General features: G+C 37.2%; 1 protein-coding gene across 4 annotated transcripts in view; it reads right to left on the minus strand.

The window, feature by feature from the left end:
- The window catches only part of znf536.L (zinc finger protein 536 L homeolog), a 384,595-nt gene extending 366,277 nt beyond the window's left edge, over positions 1-18,318 (minus strand). Inside the window, exon 1 of one of the 4 annotated variants that reach the window (XM_041590230.1) lies at positions 17,365-18,070. The gene's annotated coding sequence lies outside the window, so the exon portion shown is untranslated. Of the gene's footprint in view, positions 1-17,364; positions 18,071-18,160 lie in introns of those variants that run through there. The other 3 variants (XM_041590228.1, XM_041590227.1, XM_018258039.2) reach the window with 3 other exon arrangements.
- Between the last annotated feature and the right edge of the window lie 469 nt (positions 18,319-18,787).

Below are 18,787 nucleotides of genomic sequence, written 5' to 3' on the forward strand. Positions count from 1 at the left end.
GGTTTTAGATGGCGAATGGTCGAAATTGAATTTTTAAAGAGACAGTACATGATAAATTTCAAAATTCGAATTTTCACATTTTTTCAAATTCAAATCGAATTTGGACTGTTCCCTAGTCGAAGTAAACAAAAAATTACAAAATTAGGAATTACAACAGACACAAATCATCTAAAGGTTAAATGTACAGTAGGTCTGAAAAGCTTGTGTGGACTAAAAAAGTGTGCTTTTTTACTCAATATTGCTTATTTTTTTTAAAAGAAGTTAAATTTTTTAGTCATTCTATGTTTCCTTCATGTAAGATAATTAACATATTACTGTATGAAACAACATATGCTTCCAAAAGCAAATGGTACTGTAAGTCTAGTTGTTGGCACAGTACAGAAGTCCCTTGCTTCTAATCACAGTAGATCAGTTGCTGTGATTTTAAATATGGTTGATTTGGAGTACCAATTTGAGGAGTCAAACAGTAGTAGTAGTAGTAAGTAACACTTGGGGTCAGATTTATCAAAATGTGAGTTTAGAACTCACAACAGAAAAACTAACCCATTTTATTTTCATTCCTATGGGATTTTAGAATCATATATATATCAAATGGTGAACTCTAACTTTCATTCATTAATAAATACAATTTTAAAATTCCCATTGGAATGAACTAAAAGTGGGTAAGTTTTTCTGTTGTGAGCTCTGAACTTACATTTTGATAAATCTACTACAATGTAAACAAGAGGCGAAAAATGGGGAGAAGCACACTGTCTACTCTGTGGGCAACAGCGAAGAATAAACAAGCTTTTAGATTGACAAGTATTAACACGTTTTTCAGGATACCTGGTACTTTAGGCACAACTACTTCTCACAGAGTAGACTGTGTGCCTTTTCCCTTTTTTGGAATATACTGGCATGGAACAGCAAAATCAATGGTGTGCTGAAGCTTTAGATTATTAAGCTACAATGTAGACAATGTAGACTAGAGAACAGTGCTACTTTGATATCAGCTTGTTAACCAGCAGGTGTAACCAAGCCTACAAAGGCTAAACTGACAAGGGCTATGGACATAAGACTATATTTCAAATTACTTCCATTAGCCCAGTGCACTAGTCCAAGGTTCAATGACAATCAAAAAGATTGCAGGCCAAATGCCAGTGCACTATGCCAAGGTTCAATGACAATCAAAAAGATTGCATTAAAGAAAAAACAATAGCTGTGCTGCAAATGAATGAGCTTTGCTGACCACACATGAAACTCTCTTGCCTATAGGGTATGAAAACTCCCAGCATTCCCTTTTCATGCAAGCACAGTTAATAAACCTTTTGATATTAGATCAGCATTGGAGGGGGTATTTAAAGAAAACATCTCTATGCTGGAAATAGCTCAAGGAAGGGTCTTATCTGTGTCTTATGGGTAGTTTGTGGAGGGTGGTTCTCCAAGGTGGACACTGTGCTTATATATACACAACCAAATATAACTGATTTAGGATCTTCCCTACATATACAGTCCTAACAATGACAAGCCTAAGGGTGGTGGCAGACGGGGAGATTAGTTGCCCTGCGACAAATCTTCTCTACTTCTGGTGACCAATCTTCCAAAAATGCCTTACCATCGGCAAGAATACAAATTGCCGGAAGGATGGCATACGATTCGTATTAGTATTAGTCCTAAACACCATTCCTTAAAACTGTTAATGAAAAGTTGTTTTTTTAATGGTATGTGAAACCATAAACTGTGACCCCAAAGACCTTCATGAAAACCATAAACACTTACATAAAAACTAGCATCAACCCTGGAAGCCTTCAGAGAACAGATAATGCTATGGACCCATCACAAAATCCCAAAGCCAGGTATCAATTGATAAGTAAAAATGTTTGATAAATCTGACCATGTGCTCCAAAATACCTCAAGCCTTATTGGCAATTAATAATCTGCTCATTAAGACATCAGGTCATGTGAGCACAGCTTTGCACTAACCTATTAAAATCAAAAGGAATAGGATTGTTTTGTCGCCAATATGGATTCATGCAGCTTATCTTGGAACAAGTACAGGGCACTGTTTTATTGTTACAGAGAAATAAAAAATAACTTGGACTTGAAAATGGATTTCAGTATAAGGGATCCCATAGCATAAGCAAATTTGCATTTACATTTTAATATAAAGTTTCAGTAAAAAGCGTTACCAAGACCTTTGGTCCAAAGGAAGCTTAACTTTTTGAAAACACAGTTATTCATGGTAGTGGGTAACAAATACAGCACCAACTGAATTAAAAAAAAAATAAATGTAATTTACTCAAATTTGTATTCAGATTCTACAATGAAACAACAATCTTTGGAGGCGAAATGGTGCAGTTCTTTTTTTAAAGTAAGAATTTCATATATGAGAACAGGAAAAGGCCTAAAAACATAATTGCTTCTAACTAATAATTCCTTCTGTAGTGTATTTAAAATGGTTTGGGGAAAGAGTATTAAACAGTATCTTAAGAAAGATACCTCCTTGCAAATTATTCTGTTTAAGCTAACCTAACAATTCTCTATGGTAGCATGCATATCAATAATACTGTGGCATAGATTTCACCAAAGTAAATTTTAATTATGCCTGGAAAAAAGCAGTACATTAATATATCTTACAAAAAAAGAAAATGAAGTTTTACAATTAAGTATTTAATAAAGAAAAATTAAAGGAACAATGTAAAAGCAAAATGATTTTTATGCATGACTGCTTCTTTAAGTTGTATATGGAGGAGCAGATTATTTATTTACTAACAATAGAAGGAAATTACATTTGATTAATGTACTCGTTTCCCTAAAGGCACCGCAATAAGTCCTGTATTTGGCATGCCAAGTTACAAATGGCCACTACTTATTTAAAATTATCTTGTGCGCAATTCAGCTATTTAATTGTCATTTTAAAATCATGCATATTGATAGTGAACTGTTGTTAAACCGTCTCTTTTCCTACGGAAATATATAACCCTCCCCTCTTGAAATATAAAAGCTGGCCTGATAGTACATAATGAGCACTGCGGGAGACAGACCCTTAAAAGAAGTACATTAAGGAGAGTAAATTCTCTAAGCAGCAAAGAAATATTTAGACCAAGACATTACATTAATACATTGAAGACTGGGAGAAATCGGCTCCACTCTCAGTAGCGCTCCTGACTATCCAGTTAACATCACAGGGAACACATTTATAAAAGCCAAAGTAACCACTAAATGCTTGCACTGACTTAGAAAATAAAATATTTTATACAAAAAAAAGTATTGAAAGTTAGCACATTTTTTTTCAGAGCTTATTTTTAGAATAGGGTTTTTGTTTTTTTTTCAATTACCAATTTTTACAGATGCCTTTTTGAGGATTATATAACCACACTCTACAATACAAAAAGCACCATTTTACAATATTCTATAATGTACTATATTTGCATAACAACAAATAAGATGTTATAGCTGACTGTATTACCTTACCCTACAACTGGTCATGTGTGTTAAAACAATGTCAACACCAGAGGATTCTTCAGTGCTTCTTGTTTACTGACTCCAACCAGGGGAAGATTTGTATAAAAGCAGCACTGTCATTAAGTTAGAGACTAAGCAAAAACCATTAAAGCTTGTCGCACATAGGATGTATTCTTCACCAGTTTTTTTTTCAGCCAGTGTAGGAGCGACCAAATTTCCTGAAGAGTCGGTAATTTGTTTTAAAGTAAATGGCCGTTCACCAGAGGTGGCAGGTGAAATCCACCCTGAAATTGCTGAATTTAGCCAAAATCCAAAACCAGCTGAGTACCTTGATACTTAGGAAGACATATAAATAGACAGAGTAAAGTTAAATTCTATCAGTTTGTATCTGTTTTCATTCTGTAACTTTTAACACAAAAAAATAGTCACCAAACAAGATGAGAATTAAGGAGGTTAAAATACAGGGGTACAAACCTTGGACTATTCAGCGAGACCTGTACTAAAAATCCAGCTTTTTTGAAAATGTTACATTTTCCAGTTAGGGTATGAGATAATATACAGCTAGAGAGCTATTTACCAATATAGATGCAGCAATTATACCTTCTTAGATTTAACTTTAACAAGGTATACATACATATATTACAGTGAGAGCTTTAAAGATGTGGAATTCTCTCCCTGGATCAGTTGTACTGGCAGAAAAATTAGCTTTAAGAAGGGATTGGATGTTTTTTTTAGTAAGGGAGGGAATGCAGGGTTATGAAGCATAACTTATAGTACAAGTTGATCCAAGGACTGGTTAGATTACAATCATGGAGTCAGGAAGGATTTTTTCCCCTCTGAGGCAAATTGGAGAGGCTTCAAGTGGAGTTTTCGCCTTCTACTAGATAAACTAGCAATTAGGCAGGTTATATATAGACTTAAAAGGTTGAACTTGATGAACATGTGTCTTTTTTTAATCTAATTTAGTATGTTAAACATTTATGAATGCATTTATTAATTCAGATATTTCACTGAACTATATGTTTAGAGCAGATACAAAAATACATAGGTCAAACCACACAAGTGGGGTAGAAGCCTTAATTACTCACTCACTGCAAATTAGTTCCCAATGGGTTCTATAATTTTTGTACCTCCCATTTCCAAGTCCTGGAATTATGCAATTTCCTTTTCCTCTTAAAAAGTTATCTGAATAATCTGATTCTGTTTGCTCTGTGCTCAAGAAAGGGCAGGATGCTGTCTTAGATGTTGCCCCATTATTATACAAAATAAAGTGTTTTTCTTTGTATTACAATTATGGACAATTTTCTATTTTATCTTTCTATATTAAAGGGGATTGTTGAGACTCAAAGATCCATTTCCTTCTACAAGTAATGATAAGTAGTTTGTGCTCATATGAATAAAAGCAGAGAAAGTAATATTCTTATCACAGCTTAGTAAACAAATCCATATGCAAAGAAATGTACTAGCAAGAAAGCCTTTACCATCTAAAGTTTTAAAATCCATGCTGTACTGCTGACCACCAATCAACATAGATTGCTACTTAACAGAGGGCTTTTACCCACTCTATTTCTAATTGCTGCTATTTGAATTTGCCAAAGGTCTCTAGAAGAAAAATGGCGAGAGGGCAGCTAGCAGCAGGGAAGAACTCTGGCTTTTCTATCTTCTTTTAAAAACTCTGATAGCCCCAAATATATTTTTACCTTTTTTCACTGTATGTAACCAAAATATAAATAATGTAAAAAAAAAACCATGGAATGGTACACCACAAATCACCAGTTAGTATATTTAGCAAGATTCTGATAAATATTTAGACTGGAACAAAATAGCAGGCTTGTGGCAGTGCATTCACCTGCCATGTTTGATTGATTTGGTGGCTTATTTGACAAAGTAATGTTTAAACATTTAAATGTGGAACAATGTTATTCGTAGTTACAAGACTGAGTGAATCTTTTAGAATCTAAACAAATACACTTACTATAAATGCAAATAACATAGCAGGATGGGGTCATTGGGGAAGGAATACTTAAAGGGGAACTATGGCGAAAATAAAAATGTAATATAAATCATCATACTGAAATAAAACGTTTTGTAAATATTATTAATTAAAAATTCGGAACCGTTTCTGAAATATTCAAGTTACTCTTCACCATCTCCCTCTCAGCATCTGCTTCTCTACATCCTCTCTTCATGCAGGAGTTGGGAGCCTGATCCAATAAATCTTTTAGGGGGGTCCTTTTGCTTAGAAGATGTATTAGAGCTCACTTTATTAAAATCACTGTCTCTCTACATGCAGAATTTGTGCCAAAGGCAGTTATTTTGTTAGATTTTGTTTGTACAGGAATCACTATTTGGAGTTAGCGCTAAAACATTTGCTAGGAAAGGAAGCCCCCTATAAAATATATTGGATCTGTCAATGAAAATCTGACACCCAACTCCTGAATGAAGACAGAATGAAAAGAAAGGCACGTTGAGAGGGATTGTGAATAGTGATAGTGATTATTTCAGAAACTATACAGAATTTGTAATTGAAAGTTTATTTTTTCAGTATAATGAAGTTTATATTAAGTTGTAATTTTGTTATATTTCCCCATTAAACTAAGGGGGTTAAACAAATGAGTCCATGCACCATGGAATGAACAGAACTGAAAGATACAGTCCAGAAAAATACAGTACTGACCAATGTTAAAGCAAGGTAAAGCTCAATATTGTTTAAATTAAGTTAATGTTGTCATGAACATAGAAAATATGCACTTTGGATGCATTAAAGGGAACAGCTAGCTTGTCAAGATCTTTCAAGTGTATGTCTATGAGTTAGCACTAGGCTACATAAGTAGAAATAGTGTTAGAATGTTCCTATTTGGATCTCATTACTGGGAAGGGTTGTTTATGAATACCAGCATATGTGTGTCTTAAACTGCTGAAGGTGTATGTCAAGCACCTATCATTAAACAGTGTTTAATGGGGGTTCTATTGTAGTATTTTTATTTTTTTACTCTCCTAAGCCTGCACATTAGGCCTCACATATATTCCCATTCTATTAGTTTGACTATAAAAAATCATTTTGTTTAGTTGCCTCATCAGCTTCCAGTCCATTTACATGGTACTTTCCTGTGTTTGTGTACTCCTCTGTTGGTAGAAGTTACAACACATCCCAACTCTGGTGCAATTCTAGCATGGCATATTAACCTACAGCCAGCACGGTGCTAGCTGTATATAAATACGTTTTCTGAAGCAGTTAAAGACACACTTTCTAGAATGCAGACCTTCCTTTGTATCAAAAGAAAAGTACTGTATAGAACTGTGAGTAGGGTTGAATTTTATGCGTAGGCTACTTTTTATCAACCTTATCTTATTTATAATTAAAAGTTTTCTTCAGCCAGACAACCTATTGTCCATTACCTATTTTCCATTAATTCAAAAACTAGTCCAGGTACAGTAGTGCCTTCATCAGTTTTTCGGTGATGTAGTTTGTGATCATCACACTTTAACCAGACTAGAGACATGTTACTGCTTTCTAAATACATGGAAAACATCATAAATGCATGCATTACACATAAGGCTCTCGCATAAGGATTAGCTATTATCTTGACAAACCAACACATGTTCAAAAAAATTATAAAGTTGTGTACAGCTGAAGTGCACATCCAAGATGGATCTTCCTTTCTAACATGATCTTTTCTTTGCAGATAAAGGTTAAGCATTTTGGTCATTTGAAATCACATGAGAACACCACTAAGTATAAGACTTGTCAGCCTGATCACAATGTTTTATATCTTTCTAAGACAGAAAATGGCTCTTAATCCCTTCAGCAGGGTTTTATTTTTAGAGCGGGGGGGGGGGCATAATTTGGATTGTGTTTCTGACACTTAGTGAGAAGCTCTAAAAATGTCTTTATTTAACATAAAAATATCCAATTAAGGGTTTATTCAGCGAAAAGTGTTGTATTTTTTTGTACCGCTGCAGTGTTATTAAAAAAAAAAACACGATCTTTCTGTTTACTTTAAGTCTTTGTTAATTACATCTATCGGAACACTTTATTATCTGTGTGTTAAAGTGAAGTCTTAAAGTGGCAGTTCTTAATAGTCTGTGAAAAGTTGATTGCCTCAAATTAACAGGGGGTGAAGAGTCTGTCTTCTCATTTTATGAGCGCTTCCTCTCTTTCTTTTATAGTTAACAAGCCATTTGTGTAAATACCAAGAAAACTAGTTACTTTCTTGATGATACCGTATTAAAATTGTTCTTTAACCTTTTTCATGAAATATAATAGATTAAACTGATATATTGGCAAAACACAGTTTAGACAATTATAAAAAGAAGTGTCTACAAGAATCACATGCACATTACTGTATTCCCTGTCAGAACAGGTACGTTTAAGGGGCAGATTTATCAAGGGTTGTATTTCGAATTCATGGGAGTTTTTTAAAACTCCCATAAACTCTCATGAACTCGAAATTCAAACAATCGAAATGTATTAAAAAAATCTAACTTTCTAAACTGGGGTGAATAGGATCAACCTGAAAACTCAAATCAAATTTGAATCCAATTCGATTTGAGTTTCTCTGAAAAAAATTTGAATGTCAGGAAGGCTTCAAACAACTCCTAATTGATCCCAGGACGTCTCCCATTGACTAAAACAGCAATTCAGCAAGTTTTAGGTGGAAAATAGCCAGATTTGAGTTCTTAAAGGGCCAGAGTATGATAAATTTCGAAAATCAAATTCGATTTTTTTTAAAAACTTGAATCGAATTTTAACAAGTCCCTAGTGGAATTTGACCATAAAAAAAAACTTGAAAATTCGAGTTTTCAATTCGACCCTTGATTAATCTGCCCATAAGTCAACTAAAAAATCATTTAAACATTATATAAAAACTAAATCCTTTAATAAATGTGAATTTGCTTGCTTTGAATCAGTATTAAAGGTGAAACACTTCTTTGTGTCTGTGCTGCTAACCTCTGTATCAGGGCTTATATCTATGTAATCTCATGGAAAAGCTCCATTTGAATCTGTTTGTGCTATAATTCTTTGAAAATATTCACAACCCAGTTTGATACATAAAAAGTACTTGTGCAGTAGGCACACATTTGCCAAACCAACACTATATCCCTTTATATCACTCTATTATATGCTGATCTGCGGTGTGTACATTGTACATTTCTGATAAATATAATTATATATTTATACTGGGAATGTCACATTTATTAAAGGTAAATTTGTAATACCAGCCCCAGCCTTGGCTGCTATTTTACTGGCTAGGCCGGTAAAATACTGGCTAGGTCGCAACCCTACATAAATGGTTTCATGATTCATATCATGATCTGGATCTTTGACCTCTTTCACTTCAAGCTCTTCATACATCTCATTCGCACCCTTAAAAAAGAGGAATCGGCAAAACTGGTTTTCGGTCCAGATATACGGACTGCTATCCAAATGTAATATTGTGTGCTGTCCACATTAAATAATAGAGTATAATTTTTATCAAGTAAACATAAATATAAGCCGGTAGGTGATAAAAATATACCTACAAATGTAGGTAAAGTAAATGACGGGACTACAAATGCAAAGAACTTTCACTTCAAAATTAACAAAGCTAACAGATTTACAGATAGCTAGTCAGATGGGTCAACTTCATTTTGATTTAAATCAGTAAGACACTGCTTCTATAAATGCTGCATAAACCTCGGACATCAGAATATGCCTGACAAGATTTTTACAGCTGAATGATTGTGGGGGAAAAAACACATGTGGGTGCATGTTTGTGTGTAAGGATTTTTTTTTTTTTTTAATAAGCACATTCATATGGGTCAATAAAGTGAGTTCCGTGTTCATACTTACTAGGAAATTCTAGAACAAACTAAGGCAATCAATTTCAACATATTGAACTCACCCAACACTTGTACTTAGAAAGATGGTCAATGGTTATAATATAGCTTTTATATCCAGTTATGGGACCTGTTATTCAGAATGCTTGGGACCTGGGACTATTTGGATAACAGATCTTTCCGTAATTTGGATCTTTATACCTTGTCTACTAGAAAATCATGTAAACATTAAATAAACCCAATAGGCTGGTTTTGCCTCCAATAAGGATTAATTATATCTTAGCTTGGATTAAGTACAAGCTACTGTTTTATTATTACAGAGAAAAAGGAAATCATTTTTTAACATTTGGATAAAATGGAGTCTATGGGAGATGGCCTTTCCATAATTTGGATCTTTCTGGATAACAGGTTTCTGGATAACAAATCCCATACCTGTAGCTTGTATAGCTACATTGAAATATGCAGTGTACTGAAAAAAATAGTTTTCACATTTCTTCAATTCTATATTCCAAACTTGAATATGTATCTAAATAAGGAATACATTTTACTAAATGTCATATAATGCATATACAGCTGAGCCAAGACATAAAAAAGCTCTGAATCACCCAACCTCTACACACCAGTCCAGTTGGTACAGATATTTTAAATCTCTTGCCACTAAAATATTAGAATTCCTCCATCAGAATCACAAATGTTACTGTATGCAATAGTGTTGATTGTCATGGAAACCTTTGATAGGTGAGATATGTATTGCACCAGAGTAGAATAATAATTTTCCCCATGTTAAGCACACTCTAGATAATGTGTGGCACATCATGCTTTTAAAGTCCAACCTTAAGAATCTAGTAAATTAACCACAGTGTTTTTTTGTTTTTGTTTTGTTTTTGCACACAATATTATTATAAAACTAGCTCACAACGCTTAAATGTGCAGATGTTGTCTTTGTGCTAAATGACAAAGCCCAAATAATGTATGCATTTATATCCTTTTAATGTACCTACTGAACAATTAGCCTAAAACACTTTGATTAATATGCTGTTGCTCTGGCAAACACTTAAATGCAAAGAATATGTTAGTAAGAAAAAATATTGACTGGCTTGATGATTAACTTTTCTGTAGGAGAGGGAACTACAATATTTACAAAAGCAAAAGCATATTAGTCTGGGTACATTCATAGGTCATTAAGGTAAAAGTGCACAGGATGTCATATTTTTGATCTGGCAGCTGAAAAAAGTATGACACTTGCTCTTGCTTATGTCTGATGCATATTGGGAGTCAAATAATGGCACTGATATGGCACACATTTAAAACAAATATGACTGTGGAGTCCCTGCTTCACATTTAATGGACTTTTTATTCCATGGACAGTTATCTTTTTAAAAATGAGGCTGTGGATTTTGCACATAGAGAGAAAAGTAGGCGATGTGATGCTTTAAATATGTTTTCCTGCTATTTCTCAGATCCTTTGCCGGCTATAAATGGCACAACATAATTTTAAATGAAATTATGTTCAATCTGCAGTGTATGGACCACGTTCCAAGAAACACTGCTGTTGCATTAGCACAAATATAAGAAACACCCAATACTATTAGCAACGAAGCAAATTATAGCTTCAAGCAATCAATATTGATTTTATATATACCGCATCATAAATGATTCAGAAGAAGGAAATGTCTTCATTAAAGCTTCACCTAGACTAGCTGAAGAACAAAGAACATGACCAGGTAAGTGACCGGGCACCAGAACATTTCACAGGAGCTTTGGAAAAACAAGATGCGATGCTCTGGCATTGAACTGATAATAGAGGTTCTTTGATCTGCACAACCATTTAAGTGTTTGCCCATCTGGCATCTGAAAAATGATCTCTCACTTGATCAAAGTCCACTTATTAAAATTTTCAAAAATAAACTGCTTCTTACAGTGATAAAAGAGAAAGATCCATGACTCTTTCAGACACAACTGGGGGGGGGGGGGTAGGTAGATTAAGTTGTATGGTCACTTCCCCTACAACTAGATCACAGGGGGTTACATTGTTTGTCTGGACACAAGCAGAGATTATCTGCCAATTTGGTTGAAAACTGATTATCAAGCACTTTAAATGATTGTGAATGTCCACAAGTACAGTCCAGGGAGCCACTACAATGGATTATAACAAATAATATTGTACACTGGACTACACAACAACTGTGCAATCCTTATTCTATCTGGGTATAAATACATTTACTGTATATAGATAGTACTGAATTAACAGATACATTTGTTTAGGGTCTTTCAATCTTAGTGAACCTAAACAGTGATGCATCGTTTATCTAATGACCCGAAATCATTGTGACAATACAAAACAATCACTTCTATTCAAACTAAGAACATCTTTCTTTTAAAGTTCAAAAAAAGTATGACGTTTCTATAAAATGCCTACAGTGATACTGTATTAATCTATTTTAATTGACCTTAATAAACCTTTTTATAGTTACATTGTGATATTTTCTTTAAGAACTGACACACTTTCCCTGTAATTATCAATATATTTATAATATGATTATTTATAAACTGTACAGTGTATCATCAAATAACATCAAACATACATCATGAATTGCAAAAAAAAAAAAAAAATTAAAATCCTACACTGCCTTTTAATATATATGCATTGATTGCATAAGTAGTTACATTTTATCCACACCCATAAGTCACGTTATGTTTCACCATAAAAAAAAAGGTTTGCAGAATGTAGTATCAAAAAGGTAAAACAAATCAACTAACTTGTATGGGAAACCCAGTACTGAAAAACATAATGCCTTCTATCTGGTAGCAGTTGCAGAACATATCTGGCAATAATCCTAGTGTCAGAGGTGATGAATTTAGCACATAAATAAGTATAATTATTAATGATTTATTTAGACACTGCACCTTGTATTGTCTATTTTGTTTCAATAACCTATATTAGGATGTATATGTTCTATATGAATCTATATGTTTACCTATATGAGAAATGCAAGTTAATTTAACTTAGAACTTTGCAATAGGAAGAGGTTTTTTTTAAAAAAAGTAATCATGCTGTGACGGATGTGCGATTATCTTCCATTCTTATTATGGTTAGAAGAATAGAACACACAATAATGTTAAAAATGTTCCTCTTGCTCCCAAAACCAGAGTTCCCAAAACTGTTTAAAGCTAGAAAAGTGAAAGTCTGCACAACTACATGAAACACGAGTGATTAATACAGATCTGACCACTGATATCTGCCATGCTGTTCAGTGGGTGTGTGAGGGCTCATGATGTCACTATTAGTTTTCCATTTCTTAGTGGAATGACTTAACCCCTCTATCGCCAGAGGAACTTGCTCCTCACTGTGTCACTCACTGTGCATCAGTGTATCATAGCAGACATTTTGTATTTACTCATCTGTCCAGTTACTACACTACCAGGCTGCAGATGAGGCAATTCATGTAAAAATGGCAAAATAAAACGTTTATAAGAAACTCCTTTAAGATTGTTAACTCTTGTGTCACCTTTCTTTCCTGGAAGTTTTACTTTTTTTTCCACTAGACCATCACATGCTTATCTAGTGGACAGCATGTAATATATTTATTCTTTCTTTGTAATAGTTCTCTTATAGCTAATTGCTGTTCTGTTGTGCTTTTTTAAAACGCAGCCACAATAATTCAATAATGTGAAAAACATAAAAGAGCAGAGATAAAACATGTGCATCAATGTTCTGACAGTGGAGATGACTATATTTTAGGCAAGACAGAAACCTCTACTTTCATAATTCAGATTTGAGAATAACTAGGCTTGAGATGATTGAGAACCCAGACCAAGAGCTTGCATGATCACTTGGTAATTAAGGTTTTTAGAGTCTTTGGGGTATCTTTATTAATCCAGAAAAAAAAATATTGAACACAGCTAATGTAACCATCAGAATAAGTAAAAAGGTCAAAGTTTAACAGCTGGCAACAAGTTTAATTTAAACTTCTTTAATAGGGGCCAAGGTCACAGTGAATTTTAAAAAAAAAAAGCTCTTCTGTCTGAAAAAAAAACGTCAAATCACATTAACAATGATTTTAAAATAAGCAGAATCTGAAAAGCTCCCAAGTTTTCACAGATTCGGCATCAATTTAAAAAGCTATGTGAAGCCACTCGCTCTGTCATATCCTAATGTGAGCTGCTATGATCAATGTAAATGTGTTTTCAATAAAAAAAAATAAGTCGTACAGAATCCTCTGACGTTAGTGACCAAAGCGGTAACTAACTTAGCAAAACAACCTTGCGAGCAATCATCGTTTTCACGGTACCTAAAAATGTTCTCTAAAAATATGTCCTCAAACTGAAAAATGCTTTGGCAAAACAGTGAAGAAGAAAAAATATGACACCACAATATTATATAATTAAACTTAAAAACTGCAGGCGACATGATAGCTTTCAGAGCTTTAGATTTTCTCTCCTCTCCCAAAATGTAAAATGACACTGCCTTAAAAAAAAAATCCTTGTGTATATATATATATATATATATATATATATATATATATATATATATATATATATATATATATATATATATATACTGTATATGTACATGCTTTTCTTCAATACACTTTTTTGATTTTTCAACAATACCCTGTAGTTAATGGTTTCTTTCTATGGACATATATATATATATATATATATCAGGAAGCATATAAAAAGTCTCAGATTCATGTGTGTGTGTGTGTGTGTGTGTGTGTGTGTGTGTACTATGAAATCGGCACCAGTCAGATTGCAACACAATTAAATAGCTGAAAATTAGGCCTCAATAGAGAATGCTTTCACTCACTGGAAAATCCCCAAGATGATTTTTTGGGGAAAATGTAAATGGTTAAAAGCACTGGCTTCGGAGAATATCAGTTTATTAATTGAAAGTGCCACAGAAAATATCTGAACTGTTTTTTTTATCTAAGAGCATATACAAGTTAAGCCTGAAATAAGATTGCCAAAGTTCTGGAAAATGAAAATAAAGTTTGCCATTTCTAACATCCATTTCTTTAAAATAGCCTATCTGCCCTTGCAGTAAACATTTATGTGTGGAATTGGTTGCTAGTTAAATCATAGGTTTTACTGTGTCTGTATCAAGTCAAAGATCATTTGACCAAAAATGTGAACTGTTCAAATACAAAAATTATATATATATATATATATCTATATTACTGAACTGCAAAGCTCATAACTGGGGTGGCAGGCCTCGGCTAGGGTAAACCAAAGCTCCAACTCGAGCCTGAAGGGCCACAACAGGCAGAAAAGGGCATGGAAAAGAATCCATTATATGTGCCACCTATCAACTATGACAGTTACACCGGCTGGGAAAGTTTCTTGCTCTCACTGACAGTGCGTGTGTGGGTGCGCATATGAGTGTGAGTGGAGGGTCAGAGCGCGCTCTACCATCACGGCCCCTGTCGGCCCCTCTTCTGAACTACACAAAAGCGGGAAACAGGAGCAGTGGACTCAGCGCCCACAGCCGGCACAACCACAGAGCCCCGCCCCCAGGGGTACCGTCCACACCTCCTCCTCCTCCTCCGCAGCAGCCTTTTATTGTTCAGTCACTGCGAGCCCCCCTCCTTGTTTACACACAAGCACTTTCGCCGGCCACCAGACCCGACTCTCCCCCGGGAGCAATAAAGCATAATAACCCTTTACGCGCCGGGTGTGGCCACCAGCCATTTCCCAGGATGCCTCAGGCAGTCTGACCTCTGTAAACTTACTCCTGGTCGTCGAGTCCATTGCGTTTGAAACAGGCGCTGGGTCAGAGCTTGACGGAGAGGTTGTCTTCCCATAACAAGCTCAAACAAACCGAGCGCAGCAAAAGTGGACAATAAAAAGCTCAGGTCTAAAATAAGGCAAAAATAAATAGAGTTAGCGACTCATTTGCGCTAAGACTCCTTATCTAATAAGCTCGTTCCTGTGTGTTATCAAATTGCCCGGTGCTGTTTTACACAAGTAATGTTGTATACACACAGCGAGTATCCATTAACACTATTAAAGTGTAAGTGAAGTGAAGAAGCAGCGCATGAGAGTGGGAAAGGCGCAATAAACGGCCACAGAGTTGCCCCTGTGTGTCACCGCTTTAGTTGGACAGAAAGTCTGACTGATTTGGACAACTTCTAGCCAATTCCCCCACTGGTGGAAAGAAGTAGCGAGAGGTGCCATTCCCCCTCAGCTGATACATTGTACTTAGGAGTCACCAGCATGAGAGAGATAGGGGAAGAAAGCGATACATTTTATTTTGTACCAATACAGGGCTCACTGGTGCCAATGGGACTCTACTGGTTCCCTTCTCAACTCCTTAGCGCAAAGCATGCCCCTGTTTAAAAGTGCAAATGGAATGTAGCAAGAGATATGGCTGGGAGCGCCTCTCTCTAATGAGTGCTAATAACACATCAGCAGCGACTGGTTTTATGCAATTCAACCAGAATCCTCGCGATGCACCCTAAAATGTCACTTTTATACCCACTTATCTAATGCCAGTGGCAGAGTCGAAAGAAAACCGGCACAGTTGGCACACTTAATAAGTGCATGGCACAACACAATGGCTGCCCTGAGCACCCTTCTGCCACATATAAAGGAGGCACAGACCACAACGCCTTCACTATTATTGCCACCACCGTTCTTCAACTTGCTTTAGGGACAGCAGCACCTCAGTTCTTTATGTGATGCCCCCTAGCCACCAAATGATCTAAATGACATATCAGAGTCACAGTCAGAGCAACACAACTCGCCCTCCCAGCACACGCACTGCCTTCACAACATCACAGGTAACTTTGCAAAGACTCGAGATGATCGCGGGAAATAAGTATTCCCACAAGCCAAGGGCAAAGCAGATGAAGCGATCAGTGGCCATAATTGAGTCACGCTCTGGGCCACCAGGACACACCTTGTGGCACTCGCAGCAGCAGCCGCAGCGACCGGGCAACAGAAGCTCTTCCAGGACAAACGAGGGATCACTAGAATGTTGTTAGTTCATCGGTCAGGGCTGAAATCCCGCAGCAGCTGCTACAGAACCTCTCAATGGATGTGTCTGTTATGTGCCTCTCTCACCCTACAGAGATAACAGGTACAGCCAGGCAGCTCTTTAGCAGCGGCTGAAGGTGAGTAACTCCACAGGTCATCCTGGATAAGTGATCTACTGGAAGTGCCCGTCTTAGTGGACTGCTGTTCAACTAGAACTCCCTGCACCCCCTTCCCCTCCCGCAGCCGTGGCACGATGTGCAGTTCAGCAGCAGCAGGGATAGGAGTGAGTGATTTGTGGGTTAATAAGGAGTAACAAGCCAGTAGCCCTTGTTAATCCAGCAGTCCGCTCTCCTCTCACCTCCCAGTAAGTGACCTGTTCTGTGAGCACAAAGCGCCAGCAGGTGCTCCTGTCCCCCCTCCCGCCCTGACATTTAAATCCTCCCTGAATGTCACCAGGGCTGCTCGGAGCATTGTGCAGGGAGCACAAAATGGCAGGTCTCGGAGTCATTGCCATCTCTCCCTACGTGTGGCACACGGGCATGCAGGAGGCGCTGAATTGAGCCTACGTCTCCCCGGTGTAAAGGACCCTGCCACTCACTTCTCCCAAACTTTCCCTTGCAACAAGCCCCTCGCACTGAGCCGCTGCACGGGACAAACTTTCCCTCCCATAGGAAGTTGAGGCGAAGCAGGAAAAGAAAGTAACGGTTGTTGGGATGGGGGAAAGCCCCGGGCACACACAGACCCGTCTCCGGGAATCGGCTGCTTTCTTCAGGCTAAATTGTAAGAGCGCCTTTGTATGGCTCCGGCTCCTGTCATTATCTGCTTCCCCTGACAGCCCTTCTGCCAACGTCACTGGCAGGGACATTTAATTAGACTCTTTATTTTCTCTTTAATCAAACTGCAAAGCCAGGCCCCATAGCCACGCTCAGAAACAAACATGCAAAAACACCAACAAAAAAAAGCTCCCCAATCAACACAGCACAATGAATGCTTCTCTATCCCCGAACAAGCGGGACTTGGATCCTGGGTCCACAAACCGGCCAAAGAATTCAGCCCTCATCCAAAAACACTACCCCCCCTCCTTCTCCAATAATCATCCCTTCCTTTTGTCTTGCCCCTTACCTCGCAGGCTTCTAGCTCAGATCCCCGCTGCATGTGAAGGAGCCTTGGAAAAAGATTGTGTTCAATGAATAATGAGGCATGTCCATATGATTGACTTGATCATGTTCTGTTTCGCTTTTGGGTAGGAGGAGAAAAGGAGGAGGAGGGGGGTTGAGAAGAGGGGAAAAGTGCAGGCGGGGGGTCCCACTTGTCCCAAGTGTCTGGAGCACCTCCCGGGCGCGGGCTACTGACTTAAAGTGCGTCCTTGCCGGCACAATGAGCCCGCTTCATTGATAGAGATCATAAGACATTCCCATCCCTCAGCTCGGACTCCCCCTATCTGGTAGGTGAAATGCATTGTACCATTAAAAAAAAAAAAAAAAAGCCTCTCCATTGTCGTCTTGGCATAATTCACAGCAACTAGATAGCTCTTGCGGCATTTAGCTTTGATGAGCCACAAGCCGAACCCTTCATATAAAGAAACGCTCTGTGATCATTCCTTTTATACCAAGCCCCAGCTCCCTTGACCTTGGCTTTTACACTTATTTAACACATCGCTATCTCTATTAGCCCAACCGGCAGACCTCCAGCTGTTCTTTATCTATAAGTCTCAACACTCCACAGCAGCCGAAAGCTGTGGGGGTGTTTTAGGGGGGGAGCGTGGAAGTTGTAGTTCAGCAACAGCTGGAGGGTTTCAAGATGGGAATCCCACATGAGCATCTTTGATTTCCAGTCTAAGGGGCGATCAAAGACGCCTGACAGCTTGGCTAGAAGCAAGGGGTGGGGTGGTACAAACACACAAAATCGGTGCCCTTACCTGTTTCTGGAAACTATCGCAAGAGTGTGGCTGTTATCTGAGAAACTCCTCTCTCTCTCTCTCTTTCCCAGAGGTCCCTTTGTGCAGGGGGACCAGGATCAGTCCCAGCTCCTGCGTCCAACACAAGTAATCAGCGATCAAATGACGCTGATCTGCACTGTAACCTTGTGGCGTATTTAATGTAAATAAGGCAGTTATGGTGCCAATCGCAGCCACACAAACATTTAACCCCTGCGCTTCTGCAAGGGGTGGAGTGTAATGGGCTGCTCTGCCAACCCCCTTAACCACCCTTCTGGCAGCAGAGGGTTAATCCCCATTAAATGCCAGTCTGCATTCCTCTCCATAAAAAAAAAAAATCTGACATTATTTACACGGACTATTTAGAAGAATCCTGAAAACAATACCACTGCCAAACCATTATGAAAATATGATTTTAATTAATCACGTAGTAGGCATGAAAATTAGCATACGGTAATTAAACTTACAGGGGGAAAACGTCATGGTGGTGCTGTGCCTTAGAGGTCTTGGAATAATCATCAAAATGAGTTTGATTTTCAAACCTATAAGTTAAAAAATAATAATAATAATACAAAAAAAAACTTTAAGTGGATTTGGGGCTGAGGGCAA

Source organism: Xenopus laevis, chromosome 4L (assembly GCF_017654675.1).
Source record: "Xenopus laevis strain J_2021 chromosome 4L, Xenopus_laevis_v10.1, whole genome shotgun sequence".
NCBI lineage: Eukaryota > Metazoa > Chordata > Amphibia > Anura > Pipidae > Xenopus > Xenopus laevis.